The sequence below is a fragment of the Lepidochelys kempii genome, chromosome 1, assembly GCF_965140285.1.
Source record: "Lepidochelys kempii isolate rLepKem1 chromosome 1, rLepKem1.hap1, whole genome shotgun sequence".
In the NCBI taxonomy this organism is placed as follows: Eukaryota; Metazoa; Chordata; order Testudines; family Cheloniidae; genus Lepidochelys; species Lepidochelys kempii.
The window spans coordinates 9,258,602-9,283,511 of NC_136380.1; the positions used below are offsets into that span (position 1 = coordinate 9,258,602).

Here is a 24,910-nt window from a genome sequence, read left to right on the forward strand (position 1 = left end):
GATCAATAGAGGCCCACTGTGACCAGCTCATCTGATCCCATGGCTAATGCCAGCCGGAGCATGTCCTGGAGTAATTCCGGTCTGAGAGAGATCAGAACTTGCAGGAAACCAGCCCCTCGGGCTTTAAAAACCAGTACCAGGAATGCAGACTCCCTCATACCCCTCTGACAGTGGTTCTAATGGTTAATTATTCTCACCATTAAACACTGACAACTTACTTCCAGGTAGATTTAGTCCAGCAGAAGGAACACCAAGGAGTTTCCTTCCAGCCTGAACACAGACACAGCTCAGACCCAAACTGCTCAGGGTGGGAAAGGACACCAGGGCTACACACTTGCATTCCAGTGTCTGTTTTCTCAGAAATCTGTAACTCTCCTGTGCTCAGCTACCCAGGGAGCTATTGGGCAGGGCTGCTCCTGAACAACTGTGTGGACAAGGCCTGAGAGCAAAGGCCCCTTGCAGAGCCCACGGGCTGCTTGTTGTAACTGGCACATGGGCAGATTTGGAAGAAGGGGCACTAAGGACAGAGTAGGGTCTAGGGAGTGGGACCTCCTAGGCCTGCTGCCCAAGAAGGGGCATTAGATGGGGAACCTGCAGCCCGGGCACATGCCAGAGCAGCCAGAACTCAGAGCAACCCCTGGAGCCAGGGGGCTTGGAAGCACCCAGGCCCCCAGGGTTGGGTCCAGTGTCAGAGCCTGGTGACTGGCCACAAGGGGCCCCACCCAGCGCTCAAACAGCCGCAGACAGTAGCATTGCTGGGCCTGGTGCCAGCGGGCCGTTCCATAGCCCTGCCCCAGGGAGTCTCCACAGAGCTCTGTGCTCCTCCCTGCCAGCAGCTCCCCATCTCCCCACACTTTCAGTTACTTCTCTTCCTTCCCCAGGGCCCTCAGCCCGCGCTAACCAGGCCTCCTGGGAATTCTAGCAGCAGGAAACCAGGTTCTTTGTACCCAGGCCCCAGCCATTGCCCAGACCAGCTGAGACCGGGGCGTACCGACACCAGGTCCACCCTACTGTGCTGTAGTCACGCCAACCGTAGCCCTGGGCATAGACCATGCTAGGTCAACATAGCCACTGGCTCTGGGGGAGGGGGATTAGTGATGCTGACAGGAGAAGCTCTCCCAGCTGGGGGGGGGGGGGGGTAGTGGCTTCCCTAAAGCCCCACAACTGCACCTGTGTGTGTGTGGGGGGGGGGGGGGTTGTGCTGCTCCAGGTGAAGATAAACCCTGAGAGCATCCTGCAGGCCCAAGGAAAGCTGTAGTCATGTGGCTGGCATGGGACTAGGCCCTGCCTCTTCCCAGAGGGTCCTTACATGGGCTCCAGGGCTGGGCAGGACATCTGCCACCATGAAGTTTCACCAAGATCTGTCTTGACACTGCTTGGGTTGGGGTGAAGCTCTCTGATCAGAGACACCCTGCTGCCCCCCCATGGGGGAGAGCCAGCCCTTCTGACCTTCCCATGCCCCACAGTTTGCTTTCATCCCTGTGCAGATGAAGAACAAGCTGTGCCCTCACCAGACAAGGTTGGAGCTGGTCTGTTACTCATCCTAAGGCACTGGATGGGACTCCTGAACACAGCGCAGCCGGCATTCAGAGACGGGACCTGTCCCTTGCCAATGCCCAGTTTGGGGGTGTAGCGTTGTAGCTGCCTCATGTGGCAGGAGATCAGGGGATGGGGATGCACGAGTGAGGGGAGCCAGGGACAGGGGGTTCCTAGCACCAGGCAGGAGAGGATGCTGCCGCTGTCTGCATTGCCCAGACCCTGCTCTGCAGCCCCCCCGTAGTCAAAGCACCCAAAGCCCCCCAGGGGGATGAGCAGGGGCTGGAGCCAGGCCTACACTCACTGATCATACTCTGCCCCACAGACCCCAAGCCCAGCTCCCACCTCAGTTTAGGACAAAGGTACCCACCTGCCAGGCAACCCGAGAGCCCCAAGGAGCCTCTGGCTGGGCCCCCTTGTAGCTTTGCAGCCCTGGGGACTGAGCAGAAGGATGTTTCTATGAAGGAGGAACCAGGCACAGAGCAAGGCTGGGATAGTTTATTTTGCCCAAATCTTCTACATAAGCTGGGAAGGTCTCAGTTCCCGACAGTTTCCACCTGCAGTTAGCAGTAACCAGACTGCATCCCGACTCTGCTGGCCAGAGCCCAAAGCAGGGCAAACACCCCGTGCAAAAAGGTTTCCTGTATAAGCCAGTGGGGCTGCCAGAGGCTCCTGGCTGCTCAGAGCAGGGACAGGAGAGCAGGAGGCAGCAGCAGGACAGCCCATGGTGCAGGAGAGGCATCTCCCCTGTTCTGGGCGTAGTACTTGGCCACGGCCACGTTGGGGTTCCCCTGGGCCCGGTTGAACCACATCTGGATGCAGCGCCCACTGCCCCGGTGCTCCAGGGTGTATTTGTACGAGTTGGACCAGATCTTCTCACACAGGTCTGCCGGCCGGGGGAAGATGTACTTGAATGGCTGGCATGTGGAGCTGCGGGGGCACCGGTTGGTCCCTGGAAGGGGAGGGAGAGGGCGGCAGTGAGCAAGCTGTGGCTTGACACCATCTATGATGCCTTCCCCATCTCTGGCTGCTAGGCATCTGCCCATCCCAGGCTACTGGCTGATCTGGCAACGGCCCAGCTGGCTTGTGGGAGAAACTGTCCTTCCCTGTGAGGTGAAGTTCAAGGGCTTGTAGCCATGTCACTCACCTCCTGGATTGATCCCTGACTGGCAGCCTGGAGAGCCAGATGGAGGCTAGTAAGAATGAGGAACCCACTAGCCCAGCTGGGGTTTCCCACCCCCCACAGCTCTGCCAATGCACCTTGATCCTTCTAGGCCCTCCATCACCCCAGGGTCTGTTGTGCCTTTATCCTCATGAGCCCCCAAGGTAAGGCTGTGCTCTTCTCCACAGGTGGGAAACTGAGGCAGAGACTGAATTAAGGTCACACTATGGAAGAGCAGTGCTAGCCAATACAAGATCAACACTTTGGGAAACTGCCTTCAGCCTTGGCACTAGCTAAGAGCTTGTCAAAGGCAAGAGTCTATCCAGTCTAGGTCCCAGTACTGGTACAGAACACAGCATACAGGGACACCAAGCAACAGTTACAAACTGGTGGGTTGGGTCTTAGCCATGTGAGACACACACCCCTCTCCCTTGGCAGGAGCAGGTAGGAATGGGTTTGTATTGCACCAGAGGTCTTTAGGAGGGAACCACTAGGGTTACCTACTCTGACCCCCTGCCAAGGTGCAGGATTGGTTGCGACAATATATTTGGCTTGGTTTGATTTGGCCTCCTGAACATTGAGAGAGCTGGGAGTGTGGTGAGACAGTGGCCACCCCCTACAGTCAATAGCAGGGAATTGAAGCAGGTCTCAAGTCCCAGGCTCCAAGCACTGGGTCATCCTTCCTCTGTGCATTATCTGCCAGCCACTACTCCAGCCTCAACTCTGAGCCCCATTCACTCCTCCGCCCACTGAAAGTAAGGGGCATTCACAGCCCAGATCTCAGCATCCAGGTCTCCTGCCAGCTCCTTTTCTGCGTGTTCCTGACTGGGGAGCCCCATTTTACACCCTCCGGCTCTGCCCCTAGGATTCCACAGCTGTTGCCTCCTCCAGGACCAGGCCCCTAACCCCCTTTGGAGGCAGGGGATACTGGCAAGCAGAACCAGGTATGGCCACAACTCTGTAGAGGGGCACCACACGCCTAGTCGCCATGGGGAGGAAGACCCCAGAGCCCCATGGCCACCTGCTAGGCAGTTCTGCTCACACAGGAGGCAGGTTTCCCAGCTTGTGCTCCAGCATGGGCACCATCTCCACAGTTGAAGCTGCCCCAGGGTCACTGGACACCAAGTTCAGTCCAGGGGACCACCCACCTGCCTAGTCCAAACCAAGCCAGGGACTGCACTGAGACCAGAGGAGACTACAGCCTCAGCCCTCATTCCCAGGGTGCTCCTCTTGCAAGCCCCCCACCCAGGGTCTGGAGCTAGTCTGAGGGCTGCTGCCATCAGGGGCAGCGAGAGGTGGGAGCCCCTCCTCCATCCCTTGGGCCTCTAAGACAGCCGCAAACCCATAAGCAAGGTGTGACCCTGCCCCACTCAGGGTACAGCAGTCCAGCTCCCCCCTGCAGCAGGCAGAGTTTGTTCTCGGCCTCTCACTGACCCGAAGTCCAGTTCCAGCCCTTGTGCCAGTTCTCTTTGCAGGTGACGGCGTCCTTGCAGTCCTCCCACCACTGCTCGCAGTCCTCCTTGCACAGCGGGACATTGAGGATCCTCTCCCGGCGCCAGCTGGTATCCGCCTGCCAGGACACAGGCTTGTGAGCATCAGGGGGCAGCTCTGGGCCCCCTGCAGGCAACATCAGTCGCCCCAGGGAGCAAGGGTGAGACACATTCTCTCCCCCACCCCCTGATCTAGCACCACTGAACAGAGCCAGTGCGTGTCCCAGCAGAACCAGGCCCAGGCCCCAGGGGACAGGAGAGCCTCACAGCAGCCTCCCCGCACACCTGTGTGGCAGCATCTACAGCTCAACTGCATCCCAGGCAGGCCACCCAGGCGTCCAGGGAAGAGATCCTGGATTTATTGCAGAGCCCTGGCCAGGAGCAGCATCTGCCATCTTACCTGTTGCCTCCCAGCAAACACGCTGCACGAACCCACCTCACCCCGGGACAGAGGCAGCGTCAGTCCCACCAAGAAACCCAGCCAAGCTGAGCATTGGAGCCAGGTTCTCTGGGGTCCTAAACAGCAGGGGGGATGGCAGGACCCATGGGGCACCTCCCGGGGAGGGAAGCTAAAGGAGCCGTTCAGTGCAGCCTCCCGATCTCAGGACGCTTTGAGGGGATTGTCCTGCCCACATGCAGTGGGCCCTGGGGGGACACGGGGACACCAGCTGACAGTGGAGAATGGCACCTGGGGCCTTCGGAACAGAAAGCACGAGCCCCCAACTGCTCAAGCTGGAGGAGCCACTCTGCATGGTGCTAGTTCACTCCTCACTATTTGGACCCACCACTAGAGGGAGCCGTGAGCACATGCACCAAGCCAGCCTGCTCTCCCGCCCGCAGCGCCCAGCGCCCCCTGACCTGGTGGATCCAGGGCCCCAGGTTGGGCGAGCACTCGTACAGACACGTGTCCTGGATGAAGTGCCACTTGCACTTGTCTGGCATCACCCTGCAGTGGGCCCAGTTGAAGCTGTACAGGTAGGACTGGTCCTGGTGAGCCCCCGTGCTGGTCTCGGCCGTGCAGCAGGCGTTGTCTTTCCACGGGGCACACTGGGAACACAGCAAGGGACGGGTGCGCAGGGGACTCCGGCCGCTCACCCGGGGGGCAGACAGGATGCCGTGGATGCAGCAGCATCACCAGCCTCCAGTGCTGCACGGCGGGACTGCTCCTGCATCAGACCACTGCCAGGGCCACGGCCAAGGACCGGGGACGGAAGGGCAGGGATGCTATTTTGCCGAGTGCTTGGAGATCTTTAAGTCGACAAAATGCCATGAAGTGGGGAAGCTACAGACTGGGGCAGGAGGGGCAGCCGCTGAGCTGTTATATGGTGTTATTAGGGCCTCCAGATCTACCCCAATTGTGATCCCCTCTGGGGGGGGGGGGGAGACACACTGGGTAAGTGGGGATGGGGGAAAGGCACAAAGAAGAGACCAACTGAATTTGTCCAAATGAAAAAGCCTCCTAGTTACAAGGCACCACTTCAACGTGCTCCTCAAGTTAATGAATGTGGGACTAGAAACCTGAACTAAATTTGTTTGTTGGGAACATGTGTAACTGGTGAGCGAAATGGGATGGGCTGTTCTGCCCCTGCCCTCTTTTTTTGGGGGAGCAGGTTAAAAAGAACAAAACCCAGACACCCCAGGACTTTGGGAGGAAGATCAGACTGACTGCTGGCTGGGAGATGGGGGAACAAAGGAGGGACATGGCTGCCTCCCCAACCTTCTCCTGCAATCCACTAGGACACCTTCCTTGTCCCAGTTCCCAAAAATCTTCTTACCAGCCTGGGCAAGGCAGCAAAACCCACCTGACATGGCCACCTTCAGTGGTCAGGACTGAGCTGAAGCCATGAATGTGATGAGAGACTTTGGTTCCTGCCGTCACCGGCTCCAATCCCTAGTATGTCATATTCCTCCCCCACCTTCAGTCCGCTTTCCTCTCGCTCCCTCCCTTGTGCCTTCTGTTTAAGGGTCTGGCTTTTCCCCACCAAGACTGTATCCTGCAGCACTCCTGGGAGCCTGTGACCAGAAAGGCAGCACCCAGTGGGGATGCAGATTTGCCAGGTTTTGGAGCAGTTTCTCCAACAGGGAGGTTGCAGAGAGGATTGGCTGCATAGCTGATCTTCTCCGGTTTCTCTGCCCCTGTATGTGTTGGTCTGGTTTTGTCTTCTAGGAAGTGGGCTCAGACTTCACAGCTACAGATTTCTATTAATGCCTCTTTTCCCCACAAGACTGTTAGCACCATCTCCTAGCTGCCAGGTGGGGCGGGAGAGAAAGACAGGGGACACTGAGGGAGTGCAGGAGAGGGGTCAGGGCTAACTCTTCCCTGGGGTGGCCCCTGAAAGCGACCAGCACACCCCTCTGGCAGCAGCTCCCCGGTGAGGGGGGGCCCAGGGGGTCTTTGTGCAGTTCCCAGCCAATGGGAGCTGTGGAATCAGTGCTCAGGGCAGGGGCAGTGCCCAGAGACCTCCTGCCAAGGGGCTGCAGAGACGGGATGGCCGCTTCCAGGAATGGCATGGAGCAAGGCCAGGCAGGAAGGCTGCCCTCACTCCACTGTGCTGCTGGGGGTCCCTGGGTCCTTTAAAGTCACCCAGGACCCTGGACAATTGCCCCCATCCCCCAATCAGCAGGCCTGCCTTCTACAAACTCTGCAGCAAAAGGGAACGGGAATAGGAACAAAGAGTTTCGTCAAAGTTACAGCCTAATTTGAAACACAGTATTGAGTGAGGTTTGCCACCCATCCAGTTTTCACCCAGATAGGCCGGCTTTCGGCTTGTGTGTCAAATGGCACCCAGACAAGCCCTGATGTCTGGGGTTTTCTGACTTGGCAAGGAGGGGGAGAAGAGGGAGCGCAGAGAAGGGGCAGGGCCTCAGTTACCAGACACTAGAAAGGTGTCAGCCCTCTTTCCTCTCATCTTTAGTAAAGAGAGATAGCTATTCATAAGTGACAGGTTTCAGAGTAACAGCCGTGTTAGTCTGTATTCGCAAAAAGAAAAGGAGGACTTGTGGCACCTTCAGCGAGAAACTGCTGAATTGGAATTCATTTGCAAATTGGATACTATTAATTTAGGCTTAAATAGAGACTTGGAGTGGCTAAGTCATTATGCAAGTTAGCCTGTTTCCTCTTGTTTTTTCCTACCCCCCCCCCCAGATGTTCTGGTTTAACTTGGATTTTAACTTGAAGAGTGGTCAGTTTGGATGAGCTATTACCAGCAGGAGAGTGAGTTTGTGTGTGTATGGGGGTGGGGGGGATGTGAGAACCTGGATTTATGCAGGAAATAGCCCAGCTTAATTGTCATGCACATTGTGTAAAGAGTTATCACTTTGGATGGGCTATCACCAGCAGGAGAGTGAATTTGTGTGGGGGGGTGGAGGGTGAGAAAACCTGGATTTGTGCTGGAAATCACTTTAGATAAGCTATTACCAGCAGGACAGTGGGGTGGGAATAGGTATTGTTTCATATTCTCTGTGTATATATAAAGCCTGCTGCAGTTTCCACGATATGCATCTGAAGAAGTGAGCTGTAGCTCACGAAAGCTTATGCTCTAATAAATTGGTTAGTCTCTAAGGTGCCACAAGTCCTCCTTTTCTATTCATAAGTGTGGCTGTCGCCATGGTCCTAAGCGGGCTGAGGTCTTTGTACTCAGTACCCCAACCCATAATATCAAGCAGTGAGCTAGACAGTGACAGGGTCAGGTTAACACCTTCAACACTTGGGTCAGTTTATTCTAGTGAAATTAACAGGGACATATCCAAGTTTGCCCACAGAATCAGTGGCAGAGCTGGAATTGCAAGGCAGGAGTCCTGGCTCCCCAGCCCTCTGCCTGAGGCCTTCCCTAGGAAAACAGCAAGGGACAGGCCTCTTTAAAGGGAAAAGAAGTAGCCCAGTTTGCATGGCTTGCGTGGCTGCTGCCAGAGAGCTGGGTCTCATTGCCAGCCCAAGGATGTTGGCACCATGACCCTGCCTGCCGCAGCCTCCTAGGGCTGAGAGAAAACACACAGTTCTTGGTGTCATGAACACCTCCAGCTTCCTGCACCACAGTCCTCCACGCCCATGCCCCCCCTCCCCCACGAGAGCCCAGCGTAAGGAACAAGCCTGCACTGGAATGGACGGCAGGTCCAGGGGACCCAGTTACCCCTCACCTAGAGCTCCAAGAGGTCAGGGATGGACTGACCTGTGTCAATAGGACAAGACCCTACCTGGCCATGCAGCGCCCCCTCCGGGCCTGGCTGGGTTTTGTGGTGCTTGGCATCCATGCACACGTTCAGCACCGATTCCTTCGCAGCACTGGCCAGGCAGGCAGCCAACAGCCCCAGCACTGCCCACTGGGCTGCCATCTCCCTGGGACCAGAGTAAGAGGGGGGGGGGGGTGGAAGAGAAGACATGTTAGTGCAGCTGTCCAGATGAGACTGGGCGCCACTTGGGTGCATGGCTCCGAGCGCCCAGAGGGGATCCCCAGGCAAGAGCATCTGTGCTGCCTGCTACGGAGACAGGTGCTCTGCAGAGACCCATGAGAGAGCAGCCACAAAGCCTCCTGCTTCACTGGCAGCTCCCCCCCCCCGCAAACATCCCATCTGGGCACATGGGTGGAGAGTTCTATGGGCCCAGGGTGCCTGGGCACCAGGAATATTCCTGGCCTGGGGCCTGACTCCGGGTCTCTCCCTCAGTCCCACCTTCCACCCCGGGCGCTCCCCACCATGCATCCCACGGGCGATTTCACTCACCACCGGCAGCGCAGCCGAGAGCCGAGCAACTTCCTGCCTGCTCATGCCATGTGTCTGCTGGCTGGGGCGGGCGGGCGAGGAGAAAGTCTGTCTACAGATGCTGCTCCCACCCCAAGCGCGCCTGTGGCCAATAGGAAGCTGCAGGGGCAGTGCCTGGGGGCAACAGCTTGTTGAGACCCCCCCCAGCCTGCCCTGCCTAGGAGGCTCAGGTAACCACTGCACCCCCACACCCTCTCCCACCCCCCAAACTCCCTCTACACCCCCACCCCTTGTCCTAGCCCAGAGCCTGCACCCCTCACCCCCTCCTGCACCCCCACCCTCAAACCTGCACCCAGCACAGAAACACCACCCCAGAGCCTGCACCCCAATCCCCTGCCCAGGGCCTGCACCCCAGACCTCCTCTCCCCACCCAAACTCCCTCCCAGAGCCTTAGGCAGTTCAGGGGGAACTCTGGGCTTTCTGGGCACTGCCAACATTTCTACAAACCTGCTGCCCCTGCAGGAGAGAGGGGGAGAGAAAAGCCACAAAGCCTCCTGCTCCACAGGAGCTTTTACCCTCTAAACATCCCACCTAAAGCCCAGTGGGGCGGGCACTTCTCCAAACCCTGCCCCCAGCTTGACTGCTTTGCCTTGCAAGGGGCTCAGAGCCGAGCTCCCCATGTCTCTGCTCAGCAGGTGCTGGTTTCCACCCTAGCTCTGAGCTCCCCTCCACCCTATAGCCACCCATGGGTGCATTCAGGCCACTCCCTTTGTATTAGCCAATGATCCAGAACCAGAGACTGGCTACTGGGTGCCTCATCCAGAGAGTCACAGCAATGACCACCGAGCTGGACCCTGGCCAGCCAACACCACTAGCCCCACAAGCAGGCTTCCAGGCATGAAGCCTAGGATAAGATTAGACCTATTAGGTTGTATTTCTTCCCCCTTGTTTGCTCAGTGTTCTTCCAGAGAGGTGGAGGAAGCTAGCCCACGGCCCTGCAGCTCGCCCTGTCTGGTGACTTCAGGCCCCTGGGACAGGGCAACCAGGCTGGTCAGTTACACACTGCCACAACCTTGGGCTGCCAGGATCGCAGGCTGCCAGAGCAGACTCCCAGCCCACTAACAGCGGGTCATGGGAGACTTAACAGTCAGTTATTGCTGTTCAGTTCAGGTCCTATTGGACTCCAGCCCCTGACATGGGGCTTTTACAGACTTTAGTCCATACAAGGCCTTGCGCTAGCTTCCAATTTCTATTGGGGCATCACTTATCCTCCCACATCCCCTCTTGTGGGGGTCTCCTCTCCCCCACTCCATTGGGCCAAGTGGTTTCCTCTGCCATCTGGTATATCTGTGGTTTACTGGCTACGGTTCCACTATTGCAGCTTTTACAGCAGCCCATCGCCCCCAAAGCGCCACCTGTGCACCCAGCCCAGGAACAAGGAGACACAGATCACAGCCTAGTGTTTTTTGGAAGCAATGCATCCCCCTCTAGAAGCAAACAGCAGTTACAAAGCTGATCACATTGACACCCAAACACTAGGCCTGAGACACCCACCAGCCCCCATCACAACAGAAAACCATGAACTGCGCCTACCTTGCTGGAAAAAAGCCCATCCCAGCTGCTTCAAGCAAGTGCTCACCACAGCAGCCAGGCCTTTGGAGTCAGCTTTAATAGCCGAGTCCTTTAACCACAGCTGCTAACCCCTCCACGCAACCGGGTTAATGAGGCTTAATGGTCACCGGAGCTCGTTACCTGTAAAGTAGCAGTTTTCGTAAGAGCCAAAGAGCTCTGTGTGTTTGCTGGGGGGCAGCTGAGTCCCATGTTAAGAAGACAATCAAGGATTTGATCGCAAAGATCAGATGTCCGCCCAAGCCCTGGCCGAGGATGAGAACATCAGTCCCACCTGCTGGGCGTTCTTTGGAGCAGGCTTCTTTCTTTGCTCTGCAAATTGCCCCAGAGAAAGGAGCCAGAGAATGCCAAGATCAGCTGTCTAATCAGCTGGGGCCTCTGTCACGGAGTGGGGGGGAGTCCAGGCCCTGCACCCCTCTTCCTGGGATTCACTGAGACTCTTAGCCAGCCAGTAAAACAGAAGGTTTATTGGACAACAGGAACACAGTCCAAAACAGAGCTTGTGGGTACACCCAGGACCCCTCAGTCACGTCCTTCTGGGGGAGCAGGGAGCTTCAGCTGCCCAGCTCATGGCAGACAAAAGCTGGAATAGAGGATGTGACGATGTGACGCAGCAGGGAGGGGGGAGTGTTGACCTGGGAATGTGCCCTGGGGATGGACCTGAGAGCCTGTCACCAGAGCCAGGAGGAAGAGGGGTGCAGGGCCTGGACTCCCCCACACTCCGTGACAACTGGTGGGAGCGGTGGGATGTACTGCACCCCGTGAACAGCGCTTCCTGCAGTAAGTGACTGGGGAACAGTAAAACGAAGGGGGATTGATGGGGACCAGGCGTGCTGAAGATTCAGCGAGAGACGGTTTCAGGGGGCGGTTAACCCCTGGGAGTGTGTGACCAGGGAAGGACTTTTGCAGTAACAGGGTCCCCCGGGGGATTGCAGCGAGCGGTCCCAGGGGCGGAGGAGTCTGCAGCTTGACCCTGGCAAAGAGGTAGTGACCTCAAGAAGGACTGGCACATGAGGGGTTTTTCCTGGAAATGGTAGAAAGCTGTCCGGTCTGCGAGTGGCCAGCAGGGAGATGTACGCTAAACGCTTTAAGAGCGACCTGGTGGAGCTGTGCAGGCAGAGGGGGCTGTGCATTGGGAGGTCCACCACGGAACAGCTGATTGCCCAGTTGGAGGAGAGGGATTGCTTGGATGACCCGATCCCTGTCCCTGAGGGAAGCCGCCCGGTGGACGCAGCATGGGCCCTGGGGCCTGACTGGGCTGGGAGGGGTCAGACTGCTGCCGAGGACACCCCGAGACCCTTCCTACCTAGGCCTGGGGGAGGGGTTGGGGGAAGCCCGGCGAATACCGAGGGCACCCTGACCCCAGCAGCCAGCAGAGGATCCTCCCGGGGGAGCTCCTCATCCTTTGAGCAGATGTGGCTGGAATGGGAGAGGGAGATGAAAATGAGGGAGCTGGAGGACCATGAAAAACAACGTCAACATGAGGAGAAACAACGTCAACATGAGCAGGAGGAGAAGGAGAGGGAGCATCAGGAGAAGGAGAGGGAGCGTCAGGAGAAGGAGAAACAAAGCCATCATGAACTGGAGCTGGCCAGGCTGAGGAGCAGTGGGGCCCCGGCTGCGGTGAGTGAGGGGGGACCCAAGACTGCAAGGAGCTTTGATAAGTGCTTCCTGGCCCAGCGGAAGAAGGGGGAGGACATAGATAGCTTCCTGACGGCCTTTGAGAATGCCTGCGAGATGCACAGGGTTGACCCTGCAGACAGGCTCCAGTTCCTCACCCCATTACTGGACCCCAAAGCCGTGGAGGTGTACAGCCGGATGACAGGGCCGGAGGCAGGGGACTATGAACTGTTCAAAGAGGCCCTGCTCCGTGAGTTTGGGCTGACCCCTGAGATGTACCGGAGAAGGTTCCGGAGTCAGCGTAAAACGCCTGAGGTCACCTACCTACAACTGGCCAACCGGATGCAGGGGTATGCCCGCAAGTGCACAGCTGGGGCCCAAGCTAAAGAGGACCTGCTTGACCTAATCATACTGGAGCAACTGTATGAACAGTGACCATCCGACCTGAGGCTGTGGTTGGTGGACAGAAAGCTCGAGAACCCCCAGCACGCAGGGCAGCTGGCCGACGAGTTTGTGAACAGTCGATCAGGGAGTAGCCGAGAGGAGTCCCAAAAGGACAGGCCCCCCCCGATGCAGAGAGAGAGTCACCATGGAGCCTCCAAGCGGGTAAATAGGGAGAACCCCCTCCAAAGGGGAACGCCTGGAATTGGGCCCCTCCGACCCGCTCGAGGGGACCAACGTGACCTGAGCTGCTATCACTGTGGTCAGAGAGGCCACGTACGGACCCAGTGCCCCGGGCTCAGGGACAAACTGAGCAGACCCAACCTACCCAGGGTTAACTGGGTAGGGACTCAGCTGGACGAGGGGCAGACGGCCCAGGCAAGGGGGGCTACCAGTTTACCACCTGCTCAGGAGGGAAGAGTACCCCCGGCCAGCTCCGCCAGAGGTCTGGAGGCTCTGGGCTCAGGGTGCTCGGTTTACAGGGTGGGCGCGGGGCTGTCCCTCCGGAGAGAGTGCCTTGTTCCCCTGGAGGTGGATGGGAGGAAGGTCAATGGATACTGGGATACGGGCGCGGAGGTGACGCTGGCCTGGCCCGAGGTGGTGGCCCCAGATCGGGTGAGGCCCAACACTTACCTGACCCCCTGACGGGGGTGGGCGGGACCCCATTTAAGGTGCCCGTGGCAAGGGTACACCTGAAATGGGGCGCCAAGGAGGGCCCCAAGGATGTGGGGGTATATCACCATTTGCCCACTGAGGTTTTGATGGGGGGAGACCTAGAGGACTGGCCAAGCAACCCCCAGACCGCCCTGGTTGTGACGCGTAGCCAGAGCCGGCGAGGGGCACTGCACCCTGACCTCGGGGAGGGTACCACACCAAAGGCACAGGACCCTACCCTGGTGGGGAGGGAGCGCCGAGGGGCACAGCTCAGAGAGGTGGAGGCCTCAGACCTGGCCACTGTGGGGGAACCGGGCCCCATCCCTTCCCCAGCCGCTGAGTTCCAGGCCGAGTTGAGGAAAGATCCCTCCTTGCGGAAGCTCAGGGACCTGGCCGACCTCAGTGTGGGACGGACCATGAGGAGAGGCTGCCAGGAGGGGTTCCTGTGGGAGAAGGGGTTCCTGTACCGAGAATGGGCTCCCACAAGGGAAGTAGAGTCCTATGGGATCAGGAGGCAGCTGGTGGTCCCCCAGAAGTATCGCCGCAAGCTACTGTACCTGGCCCATGACATCCCCCTCGCAGGGCACCAGGGAATCCGGCGCACCCGGCAGAGGTTGCTACAGAACTTTTACTGGCCCGGGGTCTTTACCACGGTCCGGCAGTATTGCCGATCCTGTGACCCCTGTCAGAGGGTGGGGAAGGCCCGGGACAAGGGGAAAGCGGCTTTGAGACCTTTGCCCATCATAGAGGAGCCTTTCCAGAAGGTGGCCATGGACATCGTGGGGCCTCTCAGCAAGACGACCCGGTCGGGGAAGAAACACATTCTGGTGGTGGTAGATTTCGCCACCCGCTACCCCGAGGCAGTGCCCTTAGCTTCCATTGAAGCCGACACCGTGGCAGATGCGCTCCTGATCATTTTCAGCCGAGTGGGGTTCCCCAAGGAAGCCTTGACAGACCAAGGCTCCAACTTCATGTCGACCCTGCTCCGGTGCTTGTGGGAGAAATGTGGGGTCCGGCACGACTGGGCCTCAGCTTATCACCCCCAGTCCAATGGGCTGGTGGAGAGGTTTAATGGGATGCTAAAGATGATGCTGAAAACCTTTATGAACCAGCACCCGCAGGATTGGGACAAGTACTTACCTCACCTGCTGTTCGCGTACAGGGAGGTGCCCCAGGAGTCTACCGGATTTTCGCCTTTCGAACTGTTATATGGAAGGAGGGTGAGGGGCCCCCTGGACCTGATGGGAGACGAGTGGGAGGGGAAGACCACTCCCGATGGAGAGTCAGTGGTGGAGTATCCTGATCTTCCGAGAGAGACTGGCTGAACTCATGGGCCTGGCCAGGGAGAATCTGGCCAGAGCCCAGAGGAAGCAGAAGGTCTGGTATGACCGCACGGCGTGGGCCCGTACCTACGCCACCGGGGATCAGGTGATGGTTCTCATCCCTGTGAGAAAGAACAAACTACAGGCCGCCTGGGAGGGCCCTTTCAAGGTCGTCAAGCAGCTCAATGAGGTAAACTATGTGGTGGAGCTGTCGAACCGGGCGCACCACCGCCGGGTGTACCATGTGAATATGATGAAGCCATATTATGCCAGGGGGAATGTGGTGTTGGCCGTGTGTGGACAGTGGGAGCAGCAGGGAGATGACCCTTTAGTAGATCTATTCCCTGGGACCAGAGCTGGTTCCCCCCTGGAAACAATTCCCCTCTCGGATCAGCTAACCCCTGCCCAGCAAGCTGGGGTCAGGGGGTGCTGCATCCGTACCGACAGCTGTTTTCCAACCAGCCTGGACGCACTAATCTGACTGTCCACCGGGTGCAGACAGGGTCGCACCCACCGATAAGATGCTCCCCCTTCCGAGTCACAGGGAAAACTGCTCAGGACCTGGAAAGAGAGGTCCGGGACATGTTTCAGAGTAACAGCCGTGTTAGTCTGTATTCGCAAAAAGAAAAGGAGTACTTGTGGCACCTTAGAGACTAACCAATTTATTTGAGCATGAGCTTTCGTGAGCTACAGCTCACTTGCTCAAATAAATTGGTTAGTCTCTAAGGTGCCACAAGTACTCCTTTTCTTTGTCCGGGACATGCTGGCTTTGGGGGTGATCCAGCCATTGGCCAGCCCTTGGGCCTCGCCGGTAGTGCTGGTCCCCAAAAAGGACGGTCGGTCTGGTTCTGTGTGGACTATCAGAAGCTCAATGCCATCACTGTATCTGATGCCTCCCCATGCCCAGGCTGGACGAGCTCCTAGACAAGCTGGGAGGAGCTCGGTACCTTACCACCATGGACCTTACAAAGGGCTACTGGCAAGTGCCGCTGGATGCAGATGCCCGGCTGAAATCGGCCTTTATCACCCCTCTGGGGCTCTATGAGTTCCTGACCCTGCCTTTCGGCCTCAAGGGAGCACCGGCCACCTTCCAGCACCTGGTGGACCAGCTATTGAGGGGGATGGAGAGTTTTTCCGTGGCGTATATTGATGACATCTGTGTCTTTAGCCAGACCTGGGAGGACCACGTGTCCCAGGTTAGACAAGTACTGGACCGACTCCAGGGGGCTGGGCTGACTATAAAAGAGGAGAAGTGCAAGGTGGGGATGGCTGAAGTATCTTACCTGGGCCATCGGGTGGGGAGCGGCTGCCTAAAACCGGAACCAGCCAAGGTGGAGGTGATCAGAGACTGGCCCGCTCCCCACACCAAAAAGCAGGTCCAAGCCTTTATTGGGCTGGCAGGATACTACCAAAGATTTATGCCCCACTTCAGCGCCATAACCACCCCCATCACTGAGCTATGCAAGAAGGGGAAGCCAGACAAGGTGGTCTGGACCGAGCAGTGCCAGGAGACTTTCTGGGCGCTGAAGGAGGCTCTGGTCAGTGGCCCAGTTCTGGCAAACCCAGACTTTGACAAGCCCTTTGTGGCGTTCACCGACGCCTCAGACACGGGACTGGGGGCGGTGTTAATGCAGGAGGATGAAAAGGGGGAGAGACACCCCATCATGTACCTGAGCAAGAAGTTGCTACCCCGGGAGCAACACTACGCGGCCATCGAGAAGGAGTGCCTGCAATGGTGTGGGCCCTCAAGAAACTAGAGCCCTATCTCTTCGGGCGACACTTCACCGTCTACACCGACCACTCTCCCCTGACCTGGCTGCACCAGATGAACGGAGCCAACGCCAAACTCCTGAGATGGAGCCTGCTCCTGCAGGATTACGACATGGACGTGGTCCACGTGAAGGGAAGTGCCAACCTGATAGCGGATGCGCTGTCCCAGAGAGGGGGCCCCAAACTTCCCCAGGTCACTGGTCAGTGTGACCCCACTCAGTTCAGTCTCGAAGGGGGGAGAGATGTGACGATGTGACGCAGCAGGGAGGGGGGAGTGTTGACCTGGGAATGTGCCCTGGGGATGGGAGACCTGAGAGCCTGTAACCTGAGCCAGGAGGGGGAGGGGGAGGTGACACCTCTGCCAGGAATGTGAAGACAGGCTGCAGGAGGGAGCCTGCTGGGGGAGTTTAGTTTCAGTTTGGGGCTGGATGGAGGAACGCAGGGAACCCCAGGGCTGGGGTCTAAGCTCCCTGCTCCCCCAGAAGGACTTGACTGAGGGGTCCTGGGTGTACCCACAAGCTCTGTTTTGGACTGTGTTCCTGTTGTCCAATAAACCTTCTGTTTTACTGGCTGGCTGAGAGTCTCAGTGAATCTCAGGAAGAGGGGTGCAGGGCCTGGACTCCCCCACACTCCGTGACAGTCCCTCACACCACAAACCACACTGAAGTTCACAAAAAGAAAAGGAGTACTTGTGGCACCTTAGAGACTAACAAATTTATTTGAGCATCAGCTTTCGTGAGCTACAGCTCACTTCACGTTACTCCCAGTCCCAAAGGCCCAGTCGCTTACCCCAGGTCAGTTGTACCCTAGATCTCTCCCCAAGGACACCACTTCTAGCCAATCCTATAGCAGACTAACTAAAGATTTGTTAACTAGGAAAAGGAGATGAGCGAGTTACGTACCATGTTATAGCAGGTAACAGAGACACACCAGTGAGTTACAGTCTTAGGTTCCGAAAGGTAATAGAAGTATCTATAAGAAGCCAGGTCTATAGGCCCTTAGGGCTAAGCCAAGGTGAACAGTCAGGGATGCTTGTTCATGCCTAGAAGTCTTGCCCTCTCCCTGAAGTCCAAGTGTAACCCACACACCTCCTGGGTGCGGTGCTCTGTCCCATCTAGTGGCACCGAGACCCCTTAGAGAGAGATTAATGAGTCTTCTCTACAGCCTGAGCTAAGGGCCATACGGCTTTTAACTCATGCAGACGAGGCTCATGCATTTAGCTCCAAAGGTCCCAGGTTCAATCCCGCCCCCATCCCCGACGACCCGGGGTCTGTCGGTGTTACACAACAGCACAGGAATACAGATCCTTCTGGTCAGGGAGTTTTATTCCCTTCTCTCAGAGTTCAAACTGATTGGACAAGGGTTGGCGCCCGTCTCCTCTTTGGGGGCTGGGGGAGGGAAATCAACAAAGTCTTTGTCCTTTGATGTTTCACAATGGCTCGCTTGGTTTCAGTGAGCCTTGTGCAGAGGACCCACACCCTCCATTAATCAACGCTTCTTTCCCGCTTGGTGAGTTACACAAACACTCAATGTCACTTTCCACCCTGGGCTGCAGATGTGATACGTGAGATCAATGCAGGCAGCGTCCTCCAAGCTTTTCATCAAGGCTAAACACATTCTTTGCAACCTAACGTCTGCTTCAACACTGCCAACACACAGGTGAGCTGGACGTGTTTCCAGCTGTGCATCTGTCAGCCATCAGTGAGGCCTAGGGGCCTTGGCATGAGCTGCCACCTGGTCTGTCAGCATCACAATAGGCATCACAGAAACTTAGTAGAATAATGACAATCAATGGGACATGGCAATACCAGGGTACAAAACATAGAGGAATGACAGAGCAGGTTGTGCTGGCGGGGGAGTGTCACTATATGTGAAAGAAAGCAGAGAGTCAAATATAGTCAAAATCTTAAATGAATCAAACTGCACCAGAGAATCTCTATGGATAGAAATTCCATGCTTGGTTAATAATAGGATAGCAGTCGGAATATACGACTGACCAGGATGGTGATGGGGACTGTGAAATGCTCATGGAGATCAGAGAGGCTACAAAAATAGAAAACTCAGTAATAATGGGGGATTTCAACTATCCCCATATTGACTGGGTACATGTCACCTCAGGACAGGATGCAGAGATAACATTTCTAGACACTTAACGACTGCTTTTTGGAGTAGCTAGTCCTGGAACCCACAAGGGGAGAGGCAATTCTTGATTTAGTCCCAAGTGGAGAACGGGACCTGGTCCAGAAAGTGAATATACCTGAGTCAGTCAGTAATAGCCAACGCAATGTAATTAAATTTAACATCCTTGTAGGGGGGGAAATACCAAAGAAACCCACCACAGTAGCATTTAACTTCAGAAAAGGGGGAACTATGCAAAAATGAGGACACTAGTTAAATGGAAAATGAAAAGAGCAGTCACAAAGAGTGAAATGCCTGCAAGCTGCATGAACACTAATTAAAAACACCTTAACCGAAGGTCAAACTCTATGTATACCCCAAATCAAAAAAACAGTAAGAGGACCAAAATATGCCACCATGGCTAAAAAGCAGAGTAAAAGAGGTGGCTAGAGGAAAAAAGACCTCTTTTAATAATTGGAAACAAAATCCTACTGAGGAAAATAGAGAGGAGCATAAACTCCGGCAAGTCAAGTGTAAAATTAATAATTAGGCAGGCCAAAAAAGAATCTGAAGAGCAACTAGCAAAAGACCCAAAAACTATCAGCAAATTTTTTTTAAGCACATCAGAAGCAGGAAGCCTGCCAAACAGTGCGTGGGGCCACTGGACGACTGAGGTACTAAGGGAGCAGTCAAGGAAGACAAGGCCGTTAAAGAGTAGTTAAATGAATTCTTTGCATCGGTCTTCACTGTAGAGAATGTGAGGGAGATTCCCACACCTGAGCCATTCTTTTTAAGTGACAAATCTGAGGGGTCAATAGAGGTTAACACAATATGTTGGGGAAAAGCCAACATGGCTTTTGTAAAAGGAAATCTATAGAAATTAACAACTTTAAATTAGTCTGGGATTTTACTGTGGGATGGGACTCTGATCAGGGGTGGACTTATGGGACTGATTTTCTGATCCCCCTTAACATGGGGATAAAACATGCCCTATAATTGGAAAATGCAGCCTTGTAATTTGCTGGAATGATGCCACTGGTGTATGTAGGGTAACTTTGGCGCAGACATTGCCCCTTCAGCTCACTGTTGAAGGGGTTATTCCAGCCCAGGTTACAGGCATAGCAAACAATGACAGATGAGAGAACACTATGGAGCCATTTGATGGGGCATTGGGGAAGCATGACTTGTTGGTGCCATGCATTCTTGGAACTGCACAATGGAAGCTGGACTGGTCTGGGCAGTGAATTTAGCACCGCAACCTCGAATCTGAAAGCGTGGACTCAATTATGGGCCCTTTCTCCTGGTTCTGGAGAAGAGGGGATAGTAAAAGGGAGGAACCACGTGATGGCCAAGCTATCACCAGAGGCCCAAGCCAGGGGCCCACACACTCCCAATCCGATTGTGGCACCCCTGCTTATTGCTAGTGACACTTCCTTTCCAAACGGAGCAGTTGAAGTCCTGGGACACCAGCCTGGCATGAAGATTGTGTTTACGGAGTTTTATTTGGTTTGATACATACACAAGAGGATGGGTCTTTTTCAAAAGGGAGAGCAGTGTGACAGGCTTGCTATGCTGGCTGGATCTGGGGGTGGAGAACCCCCACAGCCGGCTCCACCAGGGCATGGACCCCTGACCAGCTGCAGGGCTCAGGATCCCATTGAGATTACCCTGAAGGTTACTCAAGTGAATGACTCCTGTCAGTTTGATCGGGTCTGTGGTAACACCTCTGCAGAGGGGAGAGAACTGGAACAATTTGTGCTTAGATGGAGTTTTCTCTCCCAGTGCTCAAAGGTGAGTAGCCGGCTTATCTGGCTCTAACCACTAGCCCTTGCTGCCTCACATATTCCCCATTGTGCCAAGTCAGCTCTTCCAAAGGGTTCAAAGCACATCCAAAGAGCAGCTTAGAGAGAGACTGGCGTAGCATTAAGGAGACCTGGGTTCTAGTCCTGGGTCTGCTAGCTGATGGGGGGTGAATTATGGCATCTCTGTTTCCTGTCTTCCCTTTCCCCCCAGTTAGCCTGTAAACTCTTTGGAGCAGGGACTGTCTCTAACTATGGCCTTGAATTATGAGGCCCTGAACTCGGCTGGACCCTCAAGGCAACATAACACCCATATCAATAACAGTTTGTCCCACCCCAGCTACAGAGCAGATGAATATAGCTCAGAGAGGTTGAGGCATTTTGGCAGAGGTGATGCAACAGGTCAATGGATGCCTCAGGAAGTGAGCCCAAGGCCCAGCTCTGCAAATGGACTGAGGTTTCTAAATCCCATTGTCAGGCACCCTATCTCACGCCTAAGTCCCAGGGGGAGCTAAGCCGGGACACGCCTGGCCTGAGCCACCAGCTATGCGCTGAGAGCAGCTAGCCTCACACAGGATAGCCAGGCTGGGGGGCTGCGTTTTCCCAGGTAATGTTCAGCCCTGTGGTTAACGTCCCCCACTCCAGCAGATGCAAAGCCCCCAGTTGAGTTCTCCTCTCTGGCTGCTACAGCAAAGCGATTTGTAGAGCAAAGTTTCCCACCTCTCCACTGGGTGCCCACCCCACTGGGCTGCGGGATCACTCCTGAATACCAAGTGGAACAACTTCACCAGGAGAGATCCCAGGAGCCCTGCCTCCAACTAGCCCAGAGGTCAGGGGTTTGGCCCTTCTCTGGAGAGAGAGGAGATGCCTTGTTAAGGCCTCTCTCCTCAGCAGGCCAAGGGGGGAATCAAACCACAGCTTCCCAGGTCCGGGGTGAGCACCCACACAGCGGGGCAGCTGCTTCCACCTGCTAGCTGTTTTGCATGGCGCTAAGCACTTCCCCTCCAGGAGAGGGGTCCTGGCTGTTGATCCGGAGCCCAGCTAGACACCTCCCTCCGACCCAGAGTGAGCCCCTGTCTCCATGCGAGGGGCAGGGCTGAGGACACAGCCTTCTCCTCGGAATCTCCCCTGGGCTCGTGCTGGCTTTTGTGGATCCAGAGTTGGCAGTTTGGGTTGGTCATATTCCTGGAGGTTTCATCCCAGGGTCTAATCGTCCAGGACAGATTAATCTTTAATTCCTGCAAACTCTAGGGCAACCCCGGAGGGTTGACAACCCTATGTGAATCCCATCTCTCCCCAGTCATTCCATAGGTCGTCTAGACCAGCGTTTCGCAGCAGCCCCTCTCCCGGGGCCGCCAGCTGGGGGTGGGCCCTGCCTCCCTCTGGAGACACAAAAGCTGGAGGAGCGGACAGCCGGTGTGAGTTCCCCACCTTCCCGGACCTGGTGGGGCCGGGCTTCAACCACGGGGTTTCGGGCTCCTTTTCCGGGCCCCGTCCCCTGGGCATGGGGCTTTGGGCTCCATTCCCTGGCCACGCTTTGGCCCAAAGCTCCCCACGTCCCTCATTACCCCTGGCTCCTGCTGCTTCCCCCAGTCTCCAATCGCCCCTGGCCCCCTCTGCCTTCCTACCCACCTCCCCATCCAGGACTTAATTTGTCCCCAGGTTTGCCGGGGCTGAGTAAGTCTGCTGTGAAAAGCGACACCTGCGTGTTTGCTAATATCACTTTTCACAGCAGACTTAGTAGCTAGCAAGTCTTAAAAAAAAACAAAAACAAAAACAAAAAAAAACAGCCAAAAAAACCCAAAAGAAACAAAAAGAAAAAAGACAAGAATGTGCAAAGTGCCTGATTTGTGTGTCTAGTCTGCTTAGGTCCAGTAAAGAATAGAGACAACTGTACATTATTTTTATTATTGAGTCTGCAAAAAATAAATCCTATATAAATAAATGACAATGATTTGGACATGTATACGTGCAGATTTACTTGTTTCTCCTGAAGTATATTCAGTATTTTAGGACAGTATTCAGAGCGGCCCCCAGCAACAGATGGTGGCCGCACTCTGAGGCCTCCAAAAAATGCGTTGTGAGAACCCTTAGCCTCGACGTCTAACACAGGGTGTGCGGATAGCAGGGACTTTCAAGGCACCTACAAGTTAGATATTGCAATGCCTAAGTCCCTCTGAGGATCTGGGCCCACCTATCTTGAGTCCCATCCTTCCCAAGACCACCCTGCCTTGAAACACATCTGATGGACCTGGCCTACATGAGCTTGTACCCCCTTGTCACCTAGACCGAGACATCAGGCCACAGACTCCTTGGAGCTGCCCCTGAGGGAGAGGTGAAGAAAAATAGAAGTTTAGATGCAGCCACGGGGGCTACAAATGTGGGGAATGAACGTGAACGGTGCCGAGCACCGGCAACTCTCATGGACTGTGACACCCAGCACGGCTCCGGAGCAAGGCCCTCTGGTCTTCTTTGGGGCTGCCCAGCTCATGGCGGACACCAGCTGGAATAGAGGCCCCAGCTGATTAGACAGCTGATCTTGGCATTCTCTGGCTCCTTTCTCTGGGGCAATTTGCAGAGCAAAGAAAGAAGCCTGCTCCAAAGAACGCCCAGCAGGTGGGACTGATGTTCTCATCCTCGGCCAGGGCTTGGGCGGACATCTGATCTTTGCGATCAAATCCTTGATTGTCTTCTTAACATGGGACTCAGCTGCCCCCCAGCAAACACACAGAGCTCTTTGGCTCTTACGAAAACTGCTACTTTACAGGTAACGAGCTCCGGTGACCATTAAGCCTCATTAACCCGGTTGCGTGGAGGGGTTAGCAGCTGTGGTTAAAGGACTCGGCTATTAAAGCTGACTCCAGAGGCCTGGCTGCTGTGGTGAGCGCTTGCTTGAAGCAGCTGGGATGGGCTTTTTTCCAGCAAGGTAGGCGCAGTTCATGGTTTTCTGTTGTGATGGGGGCTGGTGGGTGTCTCAGGCCTAGTGTTTGGGTGTCAATGTGATCAGCTTTGTAACTGCTGTTTGCTTCTAGAGGGGGATGCATTGCTTCCAAAAAACACTAGGCTGTGATCTGTGTCTCCTTGTTCCTGGGCTGGGTGCACAGGTGGCGCTTTGGGGGCGATGGGCTGCTGTAAAAGCTGCAATAGTGGAACCGTAGCCAGTAAACCACAGATATACCAGATGGCAGAGGAAACCACTTGGCCCAATGGAGTGGGGGAGAGGAGACCCCCACAAGAGGGGATGTGGGAGGATAAGTGATGCCCCAATAGAAATTGGAAGCTAGCGCAAGGCCTTGTATGGACTAAAGTCTGTAAAAGCCCCATGTCAGGGGCTGGAGTCCAATAGGACCTGAACTGAACAGCAATAACTGACTGTTAAGTCTCCCATGACCCGCTGTTAGTGGGCTGGGAGTCTGCTCTGGCAGCCTGCGATCCTGGCAGCCCAAGGTTGTGGCAGTGTGTAACTGACCAGCCTGGTTGCCCTGTCCCAGGGGCCTGAAGTCACCAGACAGGGCGAGCTGCAGGGCCGTGGGCTAGCTTCCTCCACCTCTCTGGAAGAACACTGAGCAAACAAGGGGGAAGAAATACAACCTAATAGGTCTAATCTTATCCTAGGCTTCATGCCTGGAAGCCTGCTTGTGGGGCTAGTGGTGTTGGCTGGCCAGGGTCCAGCTCGGTGGTCATTGCTGTGACTCTCTGGATGAGGCACCCAGTAGCCAGTCTCTGGTTCTGGATCATTGGCTAATACAAAGGGAGTGGCCTGAATGCACCCATGGGTGGCTATAGGGTGGAGGGGAGCTCAGAGCTAGGGTGGAAACCAGCACCTGCTGAGCAGAGACATGGGGAGCTCGGCTCTGAGCCCCTTGCAAGGCAAAGCAGTCAAGCTGGGGGCAGGGTTTGGAGAAGTGCCCGCCCCACTGGGCTTTAGGTGGGATGTTTAGAGGGTAAAAGCTCCTGTGGAGCAGGAGGCTTTGTGGCTTTTCTCTCCCCCTCTCTCCTGCAGGGGCAGCAGGTTTGTAGAAATGTTGGCAGTGCCCAGAAAGCCCAGAGTTCCCCCTGAACTGCCTAAGGCTCTGGGAGGGAGTTTGGGTGGGGAGAGGAGGTCTGGGGTGCAGGCCCTGGGCAGGGGATTGGGGTGCAGGCTCTGGGGTGGTGTTTCTGTGCTGGGTGCAGGTTTGAGGGTGGGGGTGCAGGAGGGGGTGAGGGGTGCAGGCTCTGGGCTAGGACAAGGGGTGGGGGTGTAGAGGGAGTTTGGGGGGTGGGAGAGGGTGTGGGGGTGCAGTGGTTACCTGAGCCTCCTAGGCAGGGCAGGCTGGGGGGGGTCTCAACAAGCTGTTGCCCCCAGGCACTGCCCCTGCAGCTTCCTATTGGCCACAGGCGCGCTTGGGGTGGGAGCAGCATCTGTAGACAGACTTTCTCCTCGCCCGCCCGCCCCAGCCAGCAGACACATGGCATGAGCAGGTAGGAAGTTGCTCGGCTCTCGGCTGCGCTGCCGGTGGTGAGTGAAATCGCCCGTGGGATGCATGGTGGGGAGCGCCCGGGGTGGAAGGTGGGACTGAGGGAGAGACCCGGAGTCAGGCCCCGGGCCAGGAATATTCCTGGTGCCCAGGCACCCTGGGCCCATAGAACTCTCCACCCATGTGCCCAGATGGGATGTTTGCGGGGGGGGGG

The 24,910-nt window shown here is 56.0% G+C and overlaps 1 pseudogene across 1 annotated transcript; it reads right to left on the minus strand.

Moving 5' to 3' along the window:
• Positions 1–2,180: 2,180 nt before the first annotated feature.
• On the minus strand, positions 2,181–8,952 carry LOC140899516 (folate receptor gamma-like; annotated as a pseudogene). The gene is made up of 5 exons (XR_013634932.1): positions 8,908–8,952; positions 8,383–8,524; positions 5,047–5,235; positions 4,133–4,268; positions 2,181–2,488 (listed from the first exon to the last, which is right to left on the minus strand). The product of XR_013634932.1 is annotated as a folate receptor gamma-like (transcript).
• Between the last annotated feature and the right edge of the window lie 15,958 nt (positions 8,953–24,910).